The following is a 24,850-nucleotide window of genomic DNA, read 5'->3' as shown; positions in this document are numbered from 1 at the left end:
AAATGTTAAATTCCCTCAATTTTCCAGTATAAGATGGGCAGCCAAAATAAATAAATAAAGAGGAATATTAACTAGTTCAGATGGGAATAATATCCATGACTTTAAATTCATTAGCACTATGTGCTGATCAACAGATCTGAATACGTGGTTAATATTACTAAATATCAGAAAAATATTAATTTAAAAAGCAAAATTACCAAAAAGTCCTAGAAATAGAAAAAAAAATCACAAGGTGTTGGTTTTGTTTTTTAGAAAACAGAAATACACATTAAATACACAGGCATATAAATTAGTAATTTTCTTTATAACATACATACACATATACAAAAACTTAATCATGAGGAATTAAACTCAGGTAAAACATCATCTAGCCTAAAATGAATCATTCCTAAAATGAAGATACACACCTAAACTCAACTTCTATAAATATTTCTTCAAAATTCCCAGGAATATTAAGATCAGTCTGTAGTTCATATAGGAATTCCCAATGGGTAATTAACTTGTTTTCCTTAATATACAACTTAAACTATGTACAGAAATCAGTATCAAAATAAGTTTTGATAGAAAGAAACTTAGTATTTCAAGTCACATTTACATCAACTAATATATATTTACATATAATTCAGTTTAATATTATATCACTATTATACCAATATCAAAGAATTGATTTTACTGTTTGAAAAGTAAGTCACAGCAAATAACAGCAATAATCTATATAGTATTCAGGGTGTGGCAGTCAACCACTTATTGATATTGAAGGGGATCAGGATACGCCACCCCAAAATATGCCACTTTGGCATAAGAATTATTTTAAGCTAAAGGCAATTAAGAAGCAAAAGATACAGGAAAATATTCTGCCCTCCCATAATCTTCCTAAAAGCAGAGCATAAATTTATCTATGTGAATGGCGTAAAAACCCACCTCTGTTGTGCTAGGATGAGAAGAGCAACCCCTATCCCTGGAGATGGAGAGTCCACCCCAAAAATGAGTCTGCAAAAACAAACTTTACCAAAATAACCCTTATCTTCCATTAGCTGTTCTCCCAAGTACTTCCTAGTCACTTGCCCACAATGCATTGTCCCTTGGATCTCAAACCCTCTTTCCTATGTCAAGAAGGGTAATAATCTCTCTTTGAGTTTCACTTCATTTCTGTGAACCGTGATGTAAAAATACCAATAAACTGTATATTTGTTTCCTCCTGTTTAATCTCTTTTGTCTGTTCACTTCACAAACCCCACATTGCTGAACCTTATAAAGTAATAAAAACTCTGGAACTGGATCTAAACTCTTTCAATTTATATGAGAAAGTGAAGTTATCTCAGTGTTCCTCTACCATCCTATACTTCCCTATTTACCTTCCTACAGGACTATTTTATAGCTTTTCTTCTCTGCTTAAACTTCTAAGACCTCCTGCCCAATCCTTACTCTAGTGATGGCTATCTTCCCTTGGCACTAACAAGATAAAAGCAGTTAGAAAATAACTTTGTCATCTTTTATCACATTAACTCTGCAGGTATACACATATAATCTCCCTTCTCATTATTTTCTTAATTAATTATGAGAAGAAAAATTCTCATAATTGCTGCTTCTGGATGACATATCCAGACTTCTATACAAAGCCAATTGGAAGTACTGTTGAATGGCAAGTATATACCAGGTACTGACTCCATCATTGGCCCTTCATCTTGCTCATGCTGGCTCAAGGACTTCTCTCAGGGCTACATGTTATGGGCTCCTTGGAGATTAATACACATACGTTAGAAATGGCCTCCAAGGCCAAGATGGGGAACATCCCAGATTCCCATGAATCTGTTAGAGATATTTCCCCTTCCCGACTCACAGGTGGTGCCACAAGATCTAATTAAAAGTTAGCTGTCAATTAGGCTCATGCAAACCCTTTAGTGCATGTGAACCCTTTGATACACTGTAATGCCCTCTAGGTGTCCCCTCACTCTATAAAATCTGTGGACTAAGGTCCAGACTTTGTGGAAAATAACGATGCAGCTGCTGTAAATTGCCATCCACCTGATCCCCCCTAAATAAAACTCTGTGTAAACTGTATGGAGTTGCCTACTTCATTTTTCTGGTTCAAAGCGCTGTCTCAGTTTGGGGGATACTTTGCTGTTCCTCCTCCACCTTCTTAATAGCCAATGCTTCCATCTATGCCTTCTAAGCAGATAATGTCTCTCTTCTACTCATAGTATTCCACTGGCTTCCCAACTCAGTTCCAATAAAATTCAAACTCAAACAGCCCTTTACATAATCTGCTCCATCCTTCATCTATCAGATCTAATCTACAAACTTCACCTCTGCTCCAGCCACAATCTTATTTTGACATTCTCCATTCATTCATGCCTATTTGCTTTTCCCTTTGTCTGCCATGGTCTCTCCCCAGTTTCCACTTGATTCTCTCCCTTCAAGTCTCTCTTCAGATGTCACCTTATCAAAGACACCTTCTTTAAACTACTTAACTTAAAACAGCAAACACTCCAGAATTCTCTCTATCCTTATCCACACTTTGCTCCATAGAAAGTTTCACCATCTGACATACTATGTATTTTAGGTGTGTGTTTATTTCCTACTGCTTCTCCCTAGACTGTCACCTCCATGGGAGCAGAGACTTTTGCCTGCTTTGTATATTTGCTATATACCTCTAGCATCTGGTATATACTTGCCATTCAACAAACACTAGTTGAATAAATGAATTTCGTCCTTTAGCAAAATTTGGAGCCCAATCCCACTATGCTCCCAAGGAGATTTTAAAAAATACAAAAACAATATTTGAAGACATCAGAGAGCTGCCAAGACAATGATCTGGCTTTGCAGCCAGATCCAGAGAGGAAGAAAGCTCAGAGAAATTAAGTCCAGCCCAGGACTCTTTCCCTTCAAGGCAAATGCCCACCACAAAAGCAACAGTGGAAAGGCTGAGAATCTGAACGTAAATTTTAACATACCCATGGAAAACCTATGGTTTAGAGACTTACAAGGGAAGACCTCTTTCAAACACCCCAAGCTTTTTGCTTGCGAGACACTCCCCAGAAATAAGGATGGGGGAGGAAAAGCCCAAACATGCTAAGTGAAAGAAGCCAGTCACAAAAAACTACATATTATATGATTACATTTAGAATAGACAACTCAATAGGGACAAATAGCAAATTAGTAGTTGCCAGAGGATTGGAGGGATGGAGAACTAGGAGGCACAGAGCTTCCTTTTGGGGTGACAGAAATATTCTGGAAGTAGGCAGTGGTGATGGCTACATAACATTACAAGTATACTATAAACCACTGAATTGTACCCTTAAAATGGTCAACTTAATGAAATGGTGAATTTTATATCAATTAAGAAGGAAAGAAACAGACACGCCCTTACAGAGACCAAGTATCAACTCAAATCATCTCAATTTTTTATTGAATTCTGACATTCTGAGATTGCTGGGGTCTTAAGCCTAGGTACCAGCATGAACCAAAAGCAATTACCCCTGGAGGCAGCAGAGGTACCAAAGCTTCCAAAGCTTCAAATTAGCTCTATAACTTTTGATGTACTTTATTCAAGCCTCAATCAAAAACAACCAGTCAGATTAAAAGACAAGAAGGGAATTAAAGCCAAGGAAAATAAGACATGTAGGTAACTAGATAATGAAGCAAATACATAGATGAATAGATAATGCAGTTATCAGACACAAAATTTTAACTAATCATAAATAATACGTTCCAGGAATTAAAAACCAAGATTGAGGATTTCAGCAACTAACAGGAAACCATAAGAGTATAAAATGTACTTTCTAGAACTGAAAAGTAAAATAACCAAATTTAAAAATTTAATAATGAGTTTGACAGCAGAGTACATACAGCTGGAAAAAGAATTAGTGAAGCAGAACACATAGCAAAAAAAAAAAGATTCAGGAATATGCACAAAGGGTGAAAGCGGAGGGGAAAAATGATGTAGAATACGATCATATGCATATATATCATATATATCATATGCATAATAAGACCTCCAGAGGGATAGGAGGAAGAAATGAAGCAGGAGCACTATGTGAACATATACTGGTAAAGAAATTTTCAAAGCCATTTAAAGAAAAATTAAACTTCAAGATTGTAATCAGGAAATGTTCAACTAAGAAAATCCTACAATTAATTTTTTAGGGAGAAAGGAAATAATCCCAGATGGACGCTTAGAGAAGCAAGAAGAAATAAAAGTTAGGAAGAATAAATATATGGGTAAATCTAAATATTTACTATGTATGTCAATAATGACAATGAGAAGAAGGGTTTAAAAGATAGAAAATATTAAGAAATGAAAACAATAGCACTAAGTCTGGAGAAGGATAACAAGAATGGACTTATTTTACTCTTTAATTAATCAAAGATGTACATTATAATATCTACCCAGGGTAACAACTAAAAGAATAGCAACAGAATATATATCTAAAAGTTAACAGAGACAGGTACTGAATAATTATGAAAAATATATAAATCCAAAAGAAGTCAAGAAAGGTGAGAAAAACATTCTGAACAGACAAAACTAATATGATATCTTTAAAGCCAAACATGTCAATAGTTACATTACACATAAAGATATTAAACACTCCAATTTAAAAACAAGGATTGTCAAACTGGATATATTTTTTAAGAGGAAAAAAAAACGCAACTATATGCAGCTTACAAGAAATGAAATATACTTTGCACATGAGGATCGAGTACAGAATAAAACCTGTGGAGGATGTGAAATAGTCCCATCTTTCAGGAGTTTAACACGTGCTAGCAAGGTAATTCATAAACAGAAAAGCCTAAGGCAATTACACACACACACACACACACACACACACACACACACACACAATCTTAAGAAGTATTAACTTTTTCCCATCCCTGTATTTTGCCTGGCTAGCTTACTCTTATCCTCCTGTTCTCATCATGTCACTTCCTCCAGAAAGCTTTCCAGACTTTCTCTAACTAGGTTAACTGGGTAAATAAAGTGCCCCTGCTAGGAGATTCCATACAAACTGTGCTTCTTCATCAGAACAATTACTACAGCATAGAGTAATTAGATGTTTTACCGTCTCCTCCACTAGAAAACAAATCCTATAAGATCAAAATCCCAGTCTCTACTGGGTCCAGAACAAGGAAAGGTCAGAGAAGTTTTCCCCTACTTGCAAGCTAAAAAATGAGCCTGCTTGTTTCATAAATGCTGGCAAAAGACAGGTGGCTCACAGGTCAGAGACAAAGGATTTTATTACTCAAGCACAGCAGGCTGTATAAGCTTCCTGCTAGCATTGGTTCCCTCTGTCGTCCAAAATCCTCAGGGCTGATGTAGGGTAAGTCCAAGTGGATGCTACACATATAGAAACTCCAATCTTTTAAAGGGGCTGCTAGCAAGCCTGGCCAATTTTTTGCCTTAGAGATACCTTTATTATCATGGTTAAAAATAAATCTGCCCTGTGCCCTAAATATCTCTTTCAAAGCTATTTACAAAAATCCTTGAAAAGATAATCTAGAACAAACCCTGATAAAATATGCGAGAGAGAGAGAGAGAGAGAGAGAGAGAGAGAGAGAATTGTCCCAAACTACAGTTCATCGTATTACCTGTAACACTTAGCACAGTGCTTGTCACACAGATGATAATCAACATTAGCAGATGCATGGTATACAATAAATGAAGTAATGAAAAACTGGGACAGTGTTATGATAAAACAATCATTTTTAACTCTTAAGCTTTTTAAAAATAAAGATAATGACTCTTGATTCTATCATGTGCATATTCACATTATATCAACTTTGCAAATTCATATACTTTGTCCTATTACTCTCTTTTCAAATGAGTAATTTTTAATGTCTAGGCAAATGCTATGTATTCTAACTTTTCTTTGTTTGGATCTTCAATCAGTTAGGACCTTTATCATGTCATGCACCCATTGGAAATGCCATGACTATTTTGTTCAATGGTAAACTTGCTGAAATAAATAAGCTACAGATCAAATAAGTGCACTGGTATTTTCTATAGAGGCAAAATATTGATATATCCCTAACCTACAAGAACTGCTTTCTAAATGGCATAAGAAGGCCTTATAGGGGATTAATCAAACAAGAACCATTTCAAGAGGAAATAACAAAGCTTATCGGTGGTAGTGACAAACACTAATCCAACTGCCCATTGTTTTTTTTTTTCTCTTTCCTTTCTCATCACAGCAAACTATTTCAAATATTGCAATTCACAGAAGACTTGAACACAGCCTTATGATGTAAATCAGAAGATAAAGCAACCTATTAACTCTATATCAGAACAAAATTGAAGTTAAGGAATAAAATATGCATGGATGAAAGTTTCAAGGTGTAACCATAAGGGAATATACAAACAATCATATACTTGGTGGGATTAAAATAATTTACATTCCTTCCACATGAGTAAACAAAAATATAATCAGTTAGTAACCATCTTTATTCTTTTTATCTTAAAGCCATATTTGTGTATTTTTATAAAGTTAGCTAGTGTTTTGGGGCAGTGGAAAGAGGAGTGAGGAGGACTGCTAACTACCTGGATCATTTGTTATCCTTTTTACCCCTTATAATCTCTTGTGAAAAAATATATACTGAATTTTATTTTTCCCCACATTACAATCTCAGTTATGTTGTTATATATATATACACACATACAGACACACACACACACAATCCAATGTCACTTATTTTGATCACTAATATATCAATTTTTTCTATCATCTGTGTTTTCTATTGTTGAAATAAACTTCTAGGCATTTCTACCCAGAACGTGACTTCAGCAAACTGAACTTCTGTGTTCCTGTAAATGCTACTCTTGACCAGAAATGCAATATATCCAGTCAGCCCATTCCCAAATGCCAAGCCAACACTGGGCTCTATACCTATTTCCTTGTTCCTTAATTGTTTGAAATAAGGTCAGATATGCCACCCCAGTTAGTCATGCCCTGTTTCTAAAATGCAGCTACTAATGCTCTATAAAAATCCCTCTTGCCCAAAATTCCTCAGGAGGAGCGCTCTGCTGCTTGTGAGGTATCTTACTCCCCCAGTCCATGGATTGTTTTTCTTTGAATAAAGGACATCAAGCTCCTTACTAAATTGTTTTAGCTCTGTCATTTGATGGTACTTAGCCAAGGTTTTCTGTGAATCATTTTTCTCCTTGCTGTTTTTGGAATGAGTTTGTTCATTCTTAGTACTTTGCATTGTGATCAGAGAATGTTGTTTTTATTATTTCTCTTCTTTGGAATTCACGGAGTTTTTTTGTTGGCTTCTAACATGTTCAATGCTCATTAACACTCCATGTGCACTTAAAAAGAAGTTATGGTTCACTAATGTCAGGGTTTAGAGTTTGATATAAATAAGATCCACTCTTGATCATATTTAAGGTATTCAATACACTTGATACATGAATATGATCTGCCTTAGAGAGGAATGTGTTAAAATCTCCAGTTATTAACGTGTCTGTCTCTGTCCTTGAATGAACTATAGTTTCTGCTTTTTTTTAATTTATTTTGAGAGAGAGAGAGAGAGAGAGAGAGAGAGAAGGAGGATGTGTGGGGGAGGGGCAGGGAGAGAGAGATTATGCCAAGCAGGCTCTGCATTGTCAGCACAGAGTCTGCCGCAGGGCTTGAGCCCACAAACCATGAGATCATGACCTGAGCTGAAATCAAGAATCAGACGCTTAATCTACTGAGCCACCCAGGTGCCCCAGTTTCTGCTTTTTGAGAGATGGCCTGATGTGATATTGTGACTTATAATAAGAAATATACGTATATTTGGGCTTTGTTCCCATTCTTGGCATAGAGCTCCTCAAACCCTTGGAATTTCCTAACAGAGGGGAGAAACAAAGATATCTTTTTTCATGTTAATGAGGTGACTTAAAAGTAATCAAATCTTGGGGACTGGTTGCCAGGGGAATCAAATTTGGGATTAAAGGGTTAGAATTTTCAATCTAGACCTCCCACCCCACCACACACCTCTGGGGAGAGAAAAAGGGCTAGAGACTGAGTTCAATCACGAACAGGCAAACATATCATCGATCATGTCCATGTAATGAAGCCTCCATAAAATCCCAAAAGGATGGGGTTCATAGAACTTCCAAACTGGTGAACACCCAGAGATGCAGGGACAGTGGCATACTCAGAGACCACAGAAGCTCCATGCCCCTTTCCCATACCTTGCCCTATGCATCTCTTCCATTTGGTCATTCCTGAGCTATATCCTTTTGTAATCTAGTAAGTAAATGTTTTCTGAGTTCCGTGAGCCAATCTAGCAAATTAACTGAACCCAGGGAAGGGGTGATAGAAACTCCATCTATAGCACAATAACCTGGACTTGCGATTGCATTTGGGGTGGGAAGCAGGCAGTCTTACAGGATTCAGCCTTTAACCTGTGGGATCTGACAGGTTAGACAGTGTCTAAACGGAGTCAAATGCTTAGTGATATAGGGGAAAACACACATCAGAACTGGCATCAGAATTATAACCGGTGGCAGTCACAGGAGATGTGCTACAGATCTGAGAAGTGATATTTGCCCGAATGGGCCTGGCTCATAGAAACATGTGACTTGGGAAGAGAAAGGATGAAGGGTGGGGGATGAAGAACTTTTGATTCCTGGGGGTCACATGGTCACCCACAGTGGAGCAGCAACTGTGCTGTGCTCGGCTGCTAAAGGGAAAAGGTAGCAAAGGAACTTGCAGATGAATCCAACGTCCTGGGAGTTGGTTTGCTGAATGCATAAAGAAATGCAAATTAATAAGAAACAGGCAAAATATACAATCTCTTGGTTATTATTACCAAGAGATAGTAATATTATTTTAGCTGTGAGAGCTAAAATAAAATTAAAAGTGCCGAGTCACACCCTGATGATAGACAAACTTCAAATTTCAGTCAGTCTGGGCTGAGGCCACTACCCTCAAATCCACTCCCCAAAGGAAAAATTATGCAGAAACAACAGAGAATACTTCTAAGACCTCTGGTCACCAAGAAGGTAGTCCACATGGAGGGAGGACAAGACCAGGGAGTGCTGAAACTAGGGGATATAGTGTGAAGTTGTCTCACTTTGTAGACTGGTATCATCAGCTTCCTGAAGAACCTTTACTAAAATGGATTAGGAGAGTGACTAATTTAGGAGGAGTATCTGGTCTTGAGTGATGCAGAGTTGGAAGAGCCTATCTGGGCTGACACAGGACCCACCACTCACTACGGAAAAAAATCACAAATGGCTATCTGTAATCTAGACACACAGGAGATTTTTCTCGAGGGAACGGCCAGCATGGTAGACTGGATAAAAGTCACCACTAGGTCTGTTTACCCTGAGCAAATGGACAGCCCACCACTGCCTATAAATGTGAAGTGGAACATCTCAGATCAAGCAGCTGATATGCTTCACATACAAACCATATTAGACCAGCTTTTTCATGACCAGGATATTCACTGCTGAATATACTCATTATCCAAGTCATGGTAAATGCGGTTAAGGGAGTCTCTCTCACATGGCTACCTCACATAACCTTATTGCTACAAAAGTGAAAAACAGTTCTAGAAGCTTTATTAAATTTGGTGACTCAGCTTTCCCTTTTGGGTCTTACAGATGCTAATAAAAACATTAGGTTAATTAGCGAATGGGAGAAGGCTGAAGGGAGAGTCAAGGGACTCTTCCCAACAAGGTGGAAAATTTTAAACAGGTAGTAAGAAATAAGATGAATAAAGCAAATATTGAGAGACAAAACAAAAAAATCATCATAAAGGGGAGAGTCACAGGATTCATCCCAGCAGGGTAGAAATCTTTAGATGGTTATTAAGATATAGGATGAATAAAATGAAGTTTGGGGTTAACACACAGGTTTTAATAGAGCACTACAAAAGCTGGGTGGGCCAGATAGATCTTCTGCTGGTCTTGCAACATTACAGAGACCCAAACAAATCTACCCTATTTACCACATTTTGAAAAAAAATTAAAAAGTTAGCAGGCAGAGATTACAATGAGAAACCTGACCTGTTATACCTTGGGACAGTTGTAAGGCAGATGAATCAAAAGGCAGGGTCCCTTTGCTCAATGCCTTCCTGAGGACCCAAAGACTTGCACAAGAGTGGGTCAAATGCTAAGAGGGTAAAAAAGAGAAGTTTCCAGGACTCCTTTATACAGGAGTCCTACAAAAGTGGTACTAAAACCCATTGGCAAGGCCCTGACTTGGGCTGCAATTAGATTAAGAGAATATAAAAAGCTAATGTATGGCATGACATGAAAGCAGGAGTGTTTAACCAGGTATTATGTAAAAAAGTTGTATCAATTTTACCTGGATGTTTCATGGGAATGGCTATTATGTCTGGCTGGGGAACACTTCCCCCCACCTAGTATTGCAAAACCAAAACCTATGAGGTCCTAACGGAAGCTACATTACAAACTAAAGAGTTGATGGAATTAAGGTAAAGGTTTGTAGCAGAATTGGTATAGTTGAACAGGCTTTATGCAAAGTGGTTGCATCTTCTTTTTATCTAATTGTATTATGGAGATTGACACTGTACCTGACTGGGAAACATTTCCCCGACCTAGTACTGTAAACCACAAGGCGTCTTGCCCTTCAGGTAATATTAATTGGACATACTAAATGGGAAGCAGTAAGACTGCCTGAGTGCACACATTGTAGAATAGAAGGTGGAGCACCGGGAGCAACAAATTCTCTGTGCAATAGCCCTACATGGAGCACAGACAGGGGCTTGTTCCAAGAGCCTGTGAGTGTCTCCCAGCAATGACTGCTACAACACTGGACTAGAAAATTTCCATTTGAGGGGCATTTACTACCTTGCCATTGTACATTATTTACTGAAGCTATCCCTATGATTGAAGGACATAAAATGATCTTGTAACTTGAAATAGCCATAATGTCTAGGATGATGTCAGAGAAAGACTCTAATGGGAATGGCAGTGTACAAAACATAATAAAATGAATATGGTTTATACAAGATCATGCTGCCTGGGGAATGCAAGGAGGAGAGTCTCAGGAGCAGGGGGTTTCTTTTCCCTGAGGACTGACTCTGAAACTGTGTGAGAAGCTGCTGGATTCTACCATCAGTTGGACAGTGCCATATGAACAGTTCTTGACTGATCAACAAAGAGATGCTTTGTTTGTGGACAGAAGTTCCAAGGTGAATGGACAACATCCTGTTTGGAAAATCACCACTCTGAGTGAAGAAAAGGTAAAAATAGATCAGTTTGGTATGCTGAATTTCATGGTGTTTTCCTAGCAGTGATGGAAGAATTGAACACTGGTAAAAGCCTCTATGTTTTGGTAGTTACTGACTCATAGGCAGGGGCCAATTGCCTCTACGTTCAGGCAGGAGGGCCACGGAAACCAGACCTATAAGAGAGATGTTCACATTGGGCATGGCCCTATGGAAATCACTATCAGAACGTCAGGGGTGCATCAGAGTGCAATGTTAACGGCCACCAGAAGAACTCTCTCGCAGATAGAAGGTGACTGGAATCAATAAGCAGCTATTACGGTGTGCCCACCTAGGTTGGCCATCTGAGCCCATGAAAAGAGTAGACCTGAGGGCACTACAGTAGTACAGGGATGGGCTAAATCTAGACATGTCCGTTCCTCTTGTATCCTCTGAGGCATAAAATGACAACAAAAACTGTTGTGCTGGTCAATGAGAGAGACAAAGACTACAGATGGCTATGTGAGAGATTCCTTAGTGGGAAGGCCCTAAGTAATAGCAAGCAAATCAGACTGAGGCTAGTAATTCTGGAGGCTACAAATGGGGGTCTTGACAGGAACAGACACTGCCTCGGAATTGGACTTTGCTTACCCAGTGACAGATGCAAATGCTCAGAGTGCTATAAAAGAACCAGAACAGATGATATTGCACCAATTTGGACACTGGGACACTTTGAAGAAGTGATGGTCACTTTACAGCCCCTAATGTCCAACAATGGGCAAGGAGCTACCCTCCTCAGAGTAACAGTTTGATAGAGAATTGGAATCTACAATTAAAACACTGGTTGCCTAAAACAGAGGGAAACAAAGGCAGGAAGGGCTGGTTTATACACCTTCACAAGTATGTATTCATATTCAAGATACATGTATATCTTATAATCCATGTAAATTTTTTTCAAACTATCGAATATATACTAAAAGCTAAGTAAAATGTAGGCTACTGTTATTTTTTCCTAGCCAAATCTGATGTTAGCAAATATAACTACCCTACCCCCAAAAAGGACCACAAACATAGCTTACTATTTTGTTCTCATCTATACTTCTTCCCCTCCCAACTTCCATATGCCTTTTTTTTTTTTAACTTTTATTAGAGACAGAGAGACAGAGCGTGAGTGAGGGAGGGACAAAGAGAGAGGGAGACACAGAATCCGAAGCAGGTTCTAGGCTCTGAGCTGTCAGCACAGAGCCTGATGCAGGACTGGAACTCCCGAACTGTGAGATCACGACCTGAACTAAAGTCAGACGCTTAACTGACTTAACCGCTCTGCCTTTTTTTTTTTTTTCTATGTTTATTTAGAGACAGAGAGAGAGGGCATGAGCGGGGGAGGGGCAGAGAGAGAGGGAGACACAGAATCCGAAGCAGGCTCCAGGTTCCGAGCTGTCAGCACAGAGTCTGACGTGAGGCTCGAACTCGACAACTCCAAGATCATGACCTGAGCCAAAGTCAGACGCTCAACTGACTGAGCCACGCAGGCGCCCCAACTCCTATGTAACCTTTTAAATTGTATTTAGATTTACCAACATGTTTTACAGCTCTGTGCATCATTACATCCTGTATACTACTATTTTCTCTCGGTTCCCTGCTCTTCTTGTTAGAGTACATCATTAGTAATTCTTTCATCAATGATCAACAGGACAGTTTCTGAGTTCCTGTATGCCTGAAATTATCTTTATTTCTGTCTTATTCTAAAATGTCAATCTGTCTGGACAAGACATTGGTGCAGTCAAAGTTATTTTCCCTTAGTTGTTTTATCAGCATACTGTCTTATGGAATCAGATGTTACTAATAAAGAAATGTACTGTCCATCTGATTCTTAGTTCCCTGAAGACATCTGCTGGTATTTTAAATATATGTAGATACATACAGAGAGACAAAAAGATAAATACAGACATATCTATGGATGGTGAGCATCACAGTTTAATTTGCAGTGCCCTGATTAGCAGTCAATGTAAGCACTATACATATAATGGTTAAGTGTCTGGACTTTGAGATAGACTCCTTGGGTTGAAATCTAGACACTGAAACTTACTGAATGTATACCTTAGCAAGTCACTTAAATATACATCTGTGCTCAGCTTCCACATCGGTAAAGTGTGGATAATAATAGTATCTATCTCATAGTGTTTTGCTGAATTTTAAGAAAGATAGTGAAATAAATTAATTCAAACCCATGATGTTCAGTCCAAAAACATTTTTTTTCAGAAAATCATGTATAGGCATTTTATAAAGGTTATTTTTAAAAAATCATAATGAAACAACATACAGCTAATGTACACATATGTTTTTAAAACCATATGAAAGGGAGAAGAATGATAAATATAATACCCACAGAATTAGTCACTCTAAAGAAGAGGAGAAAAATAGGATTGGTAAGCAACATACAGGGAGCATCAGCAATACTGGTATTCTAAATTATTATTATTATTATTACTACTACTACTACTATCATTATGATGATGATGATGATGATGATGATGATAGAGAGAGAGAGATAGAGCTCCAGCAGGGGCAGAGGGAGAAGGAGACACAGAATCTGAAGCAGGCTCCAGGCTCCAAGCTATCAGCACAGAACCCGATGCGAGGCTCAAACTTGTGAAATGCAAGATCATGAAATAAGCCAAACTGGCCGCTTTACCGACTGAGCCACCCAGGCATCCCTTCAATACTGGTATTCTAGACCACAACTTGGAGAGTGACTCATGACTATTATCTTATTACTAAGAATGGGGATGGGATGAGGAACAGAAGATAATTACCAAATACATAATATCTTTCTTCATCTTATTGAGGCATACCTGATCACCAGTCTTCATATGCACTGAAAAAAGTCTGAGAGCAAATACACCAAAATTAAAACCATTAAAAAATTTTTGGGAGAAACCAAGAAGCCAGATAATGTTAAAAAACAAAACAGGGGCGCCGGGGTAGCTCAGTCAGCTAAGCATCCGACTTCAGCTCAGGTCACCATCTCGCAGTTTGTGGACTCGAGCCCCGGGTCAGGCGCTGTGCTGACAGCTCAGAGCCTGAAGCCTGTTTCAGATTCTATGTCTCTCTCTCTCTCTGACCCACCCCGTTCATGCTCTATCTCTCTCTGTCTCAAAAATAAATAAATGTTAAAAACAAAACAAAAACAAAAAAAAAACCCATGTGTTTCTAATAAACCAATGAAGACAATTATGGGGTTCTCCCCTAGCCCTGACAGACTGACAACTAAGATATAGAATATACATATATGTTTTTATGAGATCAAAAAAAAAAAAAAAAAGAGTGCCAAGGTCAAATAAACCAAAGACTCTCACATATGTGCATAACTGTAACAATATTCAATTGGATCTGAATTTGGTAGAAATAAGAATGAAGTAAAGAGATTAAAGAACCAGATGTCCCAATGAGGGCAAAGTCAGATTAATGGAAATGGAAAAATAAAAGATATCTTGATATCAGAATAAGTAACTGTAACCTTCAAGATTTTTAAAACAACAGCTCTGGTGATTCCAAAGTCTGATGTCTGGCCATATATGCCAGTTGCTAAAGTGGCATAAATATATAAGTTGTTGGAATAGGAATGAACAGAGAGGCTTGCCCTGCAGGGAACTTTTACCTGTGAGGTGAAAATTATCCATGATGCTTAGAAGGTAGTCTACAAAGGAAAATGGTGAGCCAGGTGACAAAAATCCGTGAGGAATATTCTACAGGCTAAAAGATAATGGAACAAGGATGATACAGCAGGTACAGCATAGATTTCAAAGCAGGAAGGGACTGTTGGGAAAAGTTGATTTTAAAAAGTGATCTAGAAGCAAAGTATCTGGAGAACGCCAGATTCTTTGCTCATCTTCAGGCATGCTGAACTTGGAAGAAAGAAAAAGCACTTCGATTTCAGGTAAGGAGGTAAAAGTACTAGAGGGAAAGAGTGAGAATATAAAGAAAGTGTTTTTATGGAAAAAGAGCCCACAATGGAGAACAGGATGAAGAAAGAAAAGGCTATGTTTTCTCACATCTCTTCAGGTTTTTGCACATGCTTGAAATGCCCTTTCTAATCCCCTCGATCTGGGTAACAGGATTTGGCTCAGGAGTTATTTCTTAAAGGAAAGCATTTTAAAATCTAACCCATACCCCAATTCAATGCTATTTCCTAAGCACGTATACCTTGTGACTATCTTTACGAAAGCATTTATCAATATGTAATTGTTATTTTTCATTTCCTGTCTCTAACTAGATTAGTGTGACCTGAGTATATGCCATGTATTTAATTGCTATAAGCCATCATCGTGCCTGGCAGAGAAGCATCCAGTAACTGGTGGCCACATGCTGAATCACTGCACTATACCAGGTTGACAGGAAGGAAAACCTGTTCACAGCAGTTTGTGTCTTGAGCAATACCCATGGAAAAATGATGTACAGAACTACAAGAAGTAAAAACATGGCTTACAATTATCCTCAGTGTCTAGTGTTACCAGTAAAATAGCATTTCAGAATGCTCAACTCATTTTAATTACTAAACGTTTTAATTCTCAAATCTGTACTCACATCTTTAAAAGTGGAGTTTAACAAAAATAATAAAAAACTATAATAATAAAAGTATTGTGTGTTAATTAAATATTTTATTATTAAATTATTAATTATTAAAATATCAGTTAAAATTGCCAAAACAATAAGCTGGATTTCTATGCCCACTTTTTATAGAGCTTTGTCATCCCTGAGTCAGTGAAGGAAAACAAACAATGGATTAAATACCTTTCACTGATTAAAAAGCATTTTAAAATGTTATTCTTATAAAGACATTATTAAAGAATAAATGCAGGACTAAATTTTACCTCAGTTTTATTTGTTTTTTCTCAAAATGAGCATTTACAATGTTTCTCTAATACTACAGTAAGGTAAGAGACATGTGGTTTTTAGTTAGATGACTTTATCAAGTCTACACTGAAAAATATCTAATAAGCATGAAACTGGAGGTGTGTCTACATAAAAGTAAAAGTAAGCCAAATGGCACTCTGAAAAAGGTACCATGATACATCTCACTGATTTCATTATAATAATAAGGTCAGCTGGAATTGGCACTAAGGAGAATGTAAAACCTGAAGGATACCAGAAAACCCTCGTCAGTACTTACACCGTTAGTGCGACATACAAGCATGAGATAGATTTTGATGGATATACTGCCAGAAATTACAACAAAGAATGCAATTCTGAATAACAGCGTCATAGTACTCAGCCTCAAAAATGAGAACCTTAAAAGCTAAAAACTTTTCTTGATATCAGCTTCAGTAACAGTTGGTTGGGAGAAAGTCGATAAAAAATACAAAGAATAACTTTACTTTCAGTTTCTCATAAAATGGATACTAGGCAAAAAAATGTTTATCTTTGAGTGACACCATGTCCTAACTCATAAATTATTCACATTAAAATAACTATATTCATGTGCAACAATTTGTGATACAGTAGCTTCCTAGTCTGGAAAGCAAAATAATTACCATTTGGGGAATAATAATGAAGAAGAAAGTTCATACCAATGTGCAATGGAATCAGAGTACCAGCACTGTAAACCTGAAAAGAATTTTATTACAGACCATCTATTCCAATTGCTCCCTTCACAGAGACCCTACGCCTTTATACAGTCAAATAGTCAATGCTCAATTTATTTTTAATACTTCAAAAAGTCTAACCTACTATATGCCCTGGAATTAAAAGTGTATTACCTAACCTAAACATCATCTTCCTTTGTCCTTCATTGAGTGTAGATAAATGCAGTATTGTTAAACCATTTACCTCACTAAAAAACAAAGTAATATTTACTTATTAAAAATAATTGAGGGGGCGCCTGGGTGGCGCAGTCGGTTAAGCGTCCGACTTCAGCCAGGTCACGATCTCGCGGTCCGTGAGTTCGAGCCCCGCGTCGGGCTCTGGGCTGATGGCTCGGAGCCTGGAGCCTGTTTCCGATTCTGTGTCTCCCTCTCTCTCTGCCCCTCCCCCGTTCATGCTCTGTCTCTCTCTGTCCCAAAAATAAAATAAACGTTAAAAAAATAAAAATAAAAATAAAAAAAAATAAAAAAATAAAATAAAATAAAATAAAATAATTGAGGAGAAATTGGGAGAGAAGGGAGGGAATGAAAAGGGATCCTTCATGATTAAAAAACAAAAAAAGTTGGTAATAAAGATACTCTTACAACCAAAGTCAACAACTAACGTAATGGACAGGCAGAGTATATAGGCTTCCTTCTTTTTAGTCCAGTGCTCTCACTTCCCCACCACTTGGAATGCTGTCAACAAATACTGAAGTATTTACAATGATTATTGTAGAGTGATGAGATTACTGTTAATTTTTAATTTCTTCTTTCACATAAATTTTCAAAATGATCTCCAATGAGCATATATACTATTATATCAGAAAACACACACATACATTCTTGCACACATAAAGGTAACTTTTCTTGAACCAAATCTATTACAAATACAAATCATACAAATTCAAAAGCATGATTTTCCCATGTGCCACTATCATTCCATTTTCCTAACCTCTGGGTATGTTTCCTCATTTGCAAAATAAGAACAATGGTAGGTTCTCATTTTTGTGTTTCATTAATTATTGCTGTGACAACTTGAAAGAACAACTGTAAAAGTCTGCCACAGATCACTTCTAAAACCAAGCTGTTCTCAGGATGCCTGGGTGGCTCAATTGGTTAAGCTCAGGTCATGATCTTCGGCTCACAGTTCGTGGGTTCGAGCCCTGAGTCCGGCTCTGTGCTGATAGCTCGGAGCCTGGAGCCTGCTTCGGATTCTGTGTCTCCCTCTCTCCTGCCCCTCCCCCGCTCATGCTCCGTCTGTCTCAAAAAAATAAACATTAAAAAAATTTTAAACCAAGCTGATCTTCATTATAATATAAATTCCATCATCATTGAGATTACATAGATATTTAACTTTTGAAAGGCCCATTTCAAAACTTTTGAAAGACTACCATTTCAGGTATCAGCATTAATTCAACATTTAAGCCTAATATTGCTAAAAGTTCAATAAAATGTGGCAAGCTAATTACCATGGGATAAAAATGAAAGTAAAATAATAAAACCGTACAAATTTTTTACTTTATGCAACTTTATATTTATGTATCAAGATTCATCTAGTTTATTCAAAAATGCTTCTCAAGCAGCAAGTTATTTTTTAGATGTTACAGCAATTATACTTGGTGAAGTAGTTTTGACGTTATACTTAATTTTAACATTCAAGACAGTGTTATACAGCTGAAGGTACCACATTAGAAGTGAGCGTAAGACCTAGATCACAATTCTGACACCATCTCAAATTGATATTATGATCTTGGGCAAGTCACTTAACTTATCTAAGGTTGAATCTCTGCTTTTCCAAACCCCAACAGCCTCAACTAAGAAAACCTCGGGCTCAAGCCTAGCAGAGTATTAAGGATTCAGTCCCCTGCAGGTAAGACTGAGAATTAGTCCTCCTGCTTTGCGCTCTAATTCAGATATTCTGGGGAGTAAACTTTTAACCCCTAATGCTCACAGGGTTTTCCTGGTTCTGGAAAACGGGATTCTGCATTGGTTTCCTGAGCTAATTCCGGTCTCCCTGCAAGGTCAGGGGTGGAGACAACCGGGAGCTGGGGTCCCAAACACCCAACAAGCTCTCAAAAGTGCTTATCTCTGCATGTGTGTGCATTCATCTCTAGCCACTGGCTTAACCTCTGTTTCAGTGTGTATATAATAATTCTTCTCGTAACCATTACACTATCAACTATTCAAATATAAACATTATCATTTGCCCATACTACCCATCACGTCAGACACTTTGGGTAGCACAGCTAGTCTAAAACCAACTCAAGTGCACCAGAATCCCAGATACAGTGATTTGAACTTCTAGCTATCCGCCTAGACTCAAAATTACCACCTTATACATTTCAGTTGAATTCACTGTTACACAAGTTCCCTTCCTATATCAACTCGTCAATAAAGTATGTGATGGTCAAGACCTGTAAATAATGCTAATCACATGTGTGTGTGTGTGTCTTATATACATACATATATGCATTTTTCATATATAATGGTAAAGGGAGGATTTTCTCTAAATTCATGGAATTAAAAAATTATTAACAAGAATATGGTAAGCTGTAGCTGAAAAAACAACCATTAAAACTATCATCAATAAGTACTGCAAACTGGGTTTCAAATTGGAATATGTAAGAAATAATTCCATTGAAAACTATATAATCCTTCTGTAAAACACATTTTAATATGTATGAAAAGCCTTACAAGACATTTCTTTACTCTAAAACTCCCACTTTTTAAAACTGAACTTCAGGGGTGCCTGGGTGGCTCAGTCGGTTGAGCGTCCAACTTCGGCTTAGGTCATGATCTCACAGTCTGTGGGTTCGAGTCCCACGTCAGGCTCTGTGCTGACAGCTCAGAGCCTGGAGCCTGCTTCAGATTCTGTGTCTCCCTCTCTCTCTCTCTGCCCCTCCCCCACTCATGCTCTGTGTCTCTCTCTCTCTGTCAAAAATAAATAAACATTGAAAAAAATTCAAAACAAAACAAAACTGAACTTCAAAAAATATTCCTAATAATCGAAACATATTTATGCACAAAAATGTTCTCTTCAGCATGTTTGTCATGGTCGACAACTGGAAACATCCTAAGTATCCAAAAATAGAAAAGTTATGGTGCATTTATGAATGCACTATATACACAAATAGCATATTATATACCCATTCTAAATAAGTTGACAAAGCTGTATCATAAGACATAATTTTTTGTAATATGTTAGTTAGCTAAAATAAATTTATATACACAAACACATAGGCAATTATAATTATATAAATAAACCAGTTCTCTATATAGGTGAAACTCTGGGAGAAAAACAACAAAAATATTAATAGTTAGTGTTTCAGTGGTGAAACAATGAGTCATCTTGTTTTCTTTTTACCCTAATTGCCTTATAATATGGTTATATTAATTTTAAAAAATTCTAATCACATAATCTAAACACACAAATCTTATATAGATGATATATATGTATATACCATATATATCTGAATATATATATCTTATAATATATATATATGTATCAGAATCCAAGAATATGAAATAACTAAGTTCATTCAGCTAAAAAAAAAGTCTAAAATTTAAAACTTCCTACTCAATTCTATATTGGACATAGTGTTGCTTATACATAACATAAATGTTTTTCATCAAAAGCATGCCTATTTGCATCACACAAATTATCTTTTATACATCTATAAAATACTGTAGGAAATGAAATGATAGGGAAAATATATAATCTCAAAAAAATATACAATTTAGTTGGGTTATACCCAAGTAAACAAAATATACTCAAAGAAATAAATATAAGAAAACTTTAGAAAAATAAGACATAAAGTAATTATAATTATAAAATTGCTATAAGGCAATTTGATACATACGTATTAGTTTGCTAAGGCCGTGTTAACAAGGTACTATAGATGGCTTAACCAACAAATATGTGGTCTCACACAGTCTGAAGGCTGAAAGTCTGAGATCAAGGTATCAGCAGGGCCATTTCCTCTGGAGGGCTATGACAGAGGGATCTTGTTTCAAGCCTTCCTCCTTGGCATACAGATGACCATCTTCATATCCCCTTATCTCTTCACATCAGCTTCCTTCTATGCACATCTGTATCCAAATTTCCTCTTTTTAAAGGGATAACAGTCATACAGGATTAAAACCCATCCAAATGACTGTATTTTAACTGATCATCTCTGTAAAAATCCTATCTCCAAGGTCACATCCTACCTTACTGTAGGTTAAGACTCCAACATAACGTTGTTGTTGTTGTTGTTGTTGTTGTTGTTGTTGTTGTTGTTGTTAGGGGGAGGGCAGTAAATTCAAGCCATGACACCATGGTTGCAACATCCCAAAAACATGGGTAAAGGCTGCCTTTTATTCTAATGCCTACCCAAGACAAAAAAAAAAAAAAAAGAACCCAGAAGGAACTATACCAAGTTATAAGTACTGACTTTCAATGACAATGTTTGAAGTGACTATTACTTCCTAATACCCTGAATTTTTCACCAAGGAAACTTTTTTTTCTTTTTGAGAGAGAGACAGACAGACAGACAGCCAAATAGCACCAGTGGGGGAGAGGGGCAGAGGAAGAGAGAGACAGGGATAGAGAAACAGACAATCTTAAGCAGGTTCCATGTTCAGTGTGAAGCCTGAACTCAGGGCTCGATCCCACAACCCTGGGACCATGACCTGAGCTGAAATCAAGGGTAGGATACTTAACTGACTGGGCCACCTAGGAGCCCCAAAAGAGCATTTTTTTTTAATCAGAGAAATTAAAAAAATATTGTGAGTTCACTGGTCTCTAACCCCAATCTATTCTTAATTACTCTTACCTAGTGGCAGAGGCTCTTCTTTGGGACAGAAGTCTCAAAGGAATAAGCACCCCTCAATTGCTATGACTCTCTAGGGAGAATAAAAATCATTTGAAAGTTTTAAAGAATTCAGTTAAATCTCATCTCATCTCATTTGAGATGTTTTATCTCAAATTCTAAATAAGAGCAAATCTTACTTTTAAAAAGTAAACCTCATTCTTAAAATGCAAATCCCTTATGCCAGGCACTATAAGGAAACAAAAGAGAGAGAGACAAAGTACAACATTCACGCACAAGCAATCACACTCTCAGGCACACACATAAAAAGGAAAAAAATGATTGAGCAAATAATTCTATGTGACCTATTGAAAGGAGTAAGTATGTTAAATAAAACTAGGCAATCATATAATCACAACTGGAAATAATTGAGAGATCCTGCCCAGGCTAGTTGTCTTTATTCAGTGAGATAAATACTTTTACAACTAATATTTTCCTATTGTCTTTACAAAAGATCCTCAAGGATGGACTGTCAACATCCTCACTTTCTAAAATATTTCAACTCTTACAGTTTTTTCATCAGAAATAATTTTCTCCTATTAAAAGCTATACTTTTCTCATTTTTTTCATTAAAGTAAGTAATAAGTCATTTAAATTCAGTATAGGTACCCTTTGTAAGTATTTCATTTTTGCTATCAAACTTCATTTATTTTAATAGCTTTAAATATGTAATCTTTTATTGATTTCTTCATATCTTTTTAGAAGAAGCGTAATCAAAATGGTGCTCAAACATCTAAAGAAAAACCTACTAGCGTGTAGAAAAAATTACAATACTTCTTGCACATGACTGTCTTTGTAACAGACTAAGCAAAAAGTCAAACATAATGTTATTCACTGTAGTTCAATTCAGTGTATGTACTGGGCAGCATCTACATAATGAGTACTACAGCTTGATAGGCACTCCTCACTATGCTGTAACCAGGGATCATTCTCAAACAGTGAGACAATAAATCTCTGAAAGCAATTGATTATTTATTTCTAGATATCTACCTCCTTATTCTAATAGGAAGTGGTAGGAATAAATTCCTCACACTAATTTTTGGCATATTTATTTCTCACCAAAAATTAGTTAAATGGAATTTTGAATTCATCTCTGGATTTATTCTTTCAGTTATTCATTCAAATATTTCCTGAACACATTCCATATGCAAAGGACTGTATTAGGTGCTCACAACACAGTAGTTAACAGGAAAACTCGGTGCCATAAAGGTTATATTCTAGGAGCGCCTGTGTGGCTTAGTAGGTTAAGTGTCCAACTCTTGGTTCTGGCTTAGATAATTACTTCACAATTAGTGGAAGCAAGCCCCGCAATGGGCTCTGCACTGACAGCACAGAGCCTGCTTGGGATTCTCTCTCTCTCTCTCTCTCTCTCTCTCTCTTTCTCTCTCTCTCTCTCTCTCTCTTTCTGCCCCTCTCTGGCTCACACACACACACACACACACTCTCTCTCTCTCTCTCTCTCAAAATAAACATTAAAAAAAGCTTATATTCCAGCTGCTAGATTATTAGTGCATATAACCTTATTTGGAGAAGGCACGAAATATCTGAAAAATTAATTTGGGAGAGGAGAAAGTAACTAGAGGAAGATAAAAGGGAAATGAAGGAAAGAATTTCAGGCAGAAGAATAGGGTTTACCAAAGCTCTAGGATAAGAAGAACCTCTAATAAAAGATAAAAGAACATCTTGGTGGTTGCGGTGCAGACAGCAAGGGGGGAGAAGAAGAAGAAGAAATGAATGGAAGAGTGGCAACAGATGAGATAAGTGAGCTATTGTGCTATCAGATCATGTAGGGACTTGCAGATCATATTAACAAACTACAGCTTTGGGGCACCTGGGTGGCAGTGAAGCGTCCAACTCTTGGTTTCAGCTCACGTCATGATTTTAAGGTTTGTGAGTTTGAGACCCTCATCAGGCTCTGTACTTGTGGCTTGGGGCCTGCTTGGGATTCTCTCAATTTCCTACTCTCTCTCTCTGCCCTCCCCGGCTCATGCTTTCTCTCTCATAAAATAAATAAATAAACTTAAAAAAAAAAAACAAACAATTTCAGCTTTACCTTAAGAACAATGGGTAACCACTGAAGGGCGCTATGCTTCTCTCCGATACCTCTTAACCAAGTCAAAAATTTAACACTTGCTGGTTTATTCATTTCCTCCTAGCTCTCTTTTTCCCCATCAAGAGACTCCATATTTCAAAATTATTTGAGTCTATCCCCTTCCCCAAATGGAAGATTAAAATTTTCTTTGTTCTCACTGCCAGTGTTCTGAGGGACTCAGCAACTACTAAGGTGAACAGTTACTCTAGACATTAAGATGGGCCTGGAACTACCTGTATTAGCAAAAGTTAAATAAGCTAATGGGCCTCTACTGCACATCTACTAAAACTCCTACACAAATAGAGCAAAGATCCCTGACACAAACAGATGTATTAAAATACACTGATAATAGGACTTAACACTGTTGACTGATCAGTTCTAAAAAATTAAGTCTTACCATCAGCTTAACACTGTGATCAAGGTCCATTTGTTGCCTCAGCTGTCTGAAATGCTGACAAATTTCAGGAGCAGTGTAAAACCTAAGGCTTTTCTTATGTTCTAGCTCTCACTCCTCCCAGAGAAAACTGACCAGGTCACATGTGAATTTAATAAATCAGTAGATTTAAGAGGGAGAAATCTTAAAGTCAGACACAATAGAAGGAAAAGCAAGAGAGGTTAAGGATGATTTTAAAGTTTCCAGCTGAACTTGGCTCTAGGTTTTACATCATCTCTCTTGTCCCTATATTGAAACTTGAAAGCATAGTACATCTATCCCTCCCAGTTTGCCTGAAAATACCAATTAATCCTTCAAACTCCAAGCAGGATGTAGTATTCCTTCAGAATGTGTTCCTTAAACTCTCCCTGTCAGTGTGCCCATATTGCCTAGCCCAGTAAGAAACAATCACATTTTCTCGGCCACTTTCTTTCCAAGTAGATATTTCTATTAATGTATTTCTCACACCTGTTTATATTTATTTCCTCTACGGACATGTGAAAACCCTGAAAGGAGGGATCTGTGTCTTTAATAGTTGCATTGCCAATGTTTGTCAGGCACACATAAGAGACTCTACATTTGTTGAGTGTACTAACGGCCTACTAAGCTTTTTGCGTTGTTTTTTAAATTTAGGATAGAGGCTGAATCTGGTAATAGTGAAGTGGTTCTTAACACAGTACAGATAAGAACT

The 24,850-nt window shown here is 37.2% G+C and overlaps 1 protein-coding gene across 10 annotated transcripts in view; it reads right to left on the bottom strand.

The window, feature by feature from the left end:
- Positions 1–24,850, bottom strand: part of NBEA (neurobeachin) — a 689,863-nt gene that overhangs the window by 629,782 nt on the left and 35,231 nt on the right. The window lies entirely within an intron of this gene.

This window comes from Herpailurus yagouaroundi, unplaced genomic scaffold, assembly GCF_014898765.1.
Source record: "Herpailurus yagouaroundi ecotype Mexico unplaced genomic scaffold, PumYag 197, whole genome shotgun sequence".
In the NCBI taxonomy this organism is placed as follows: Eukaryota; Metazoa; Chordata; class Mammalia; order Carnivora; family Felidae; genus Herpailurus; species Herpailurus yagouaroundi.
The sequence above is the reverse complement of the archived record's forward strand: the minus strand, read 5'-3'. Positions and strand labels throughout refer to the sequence as shown.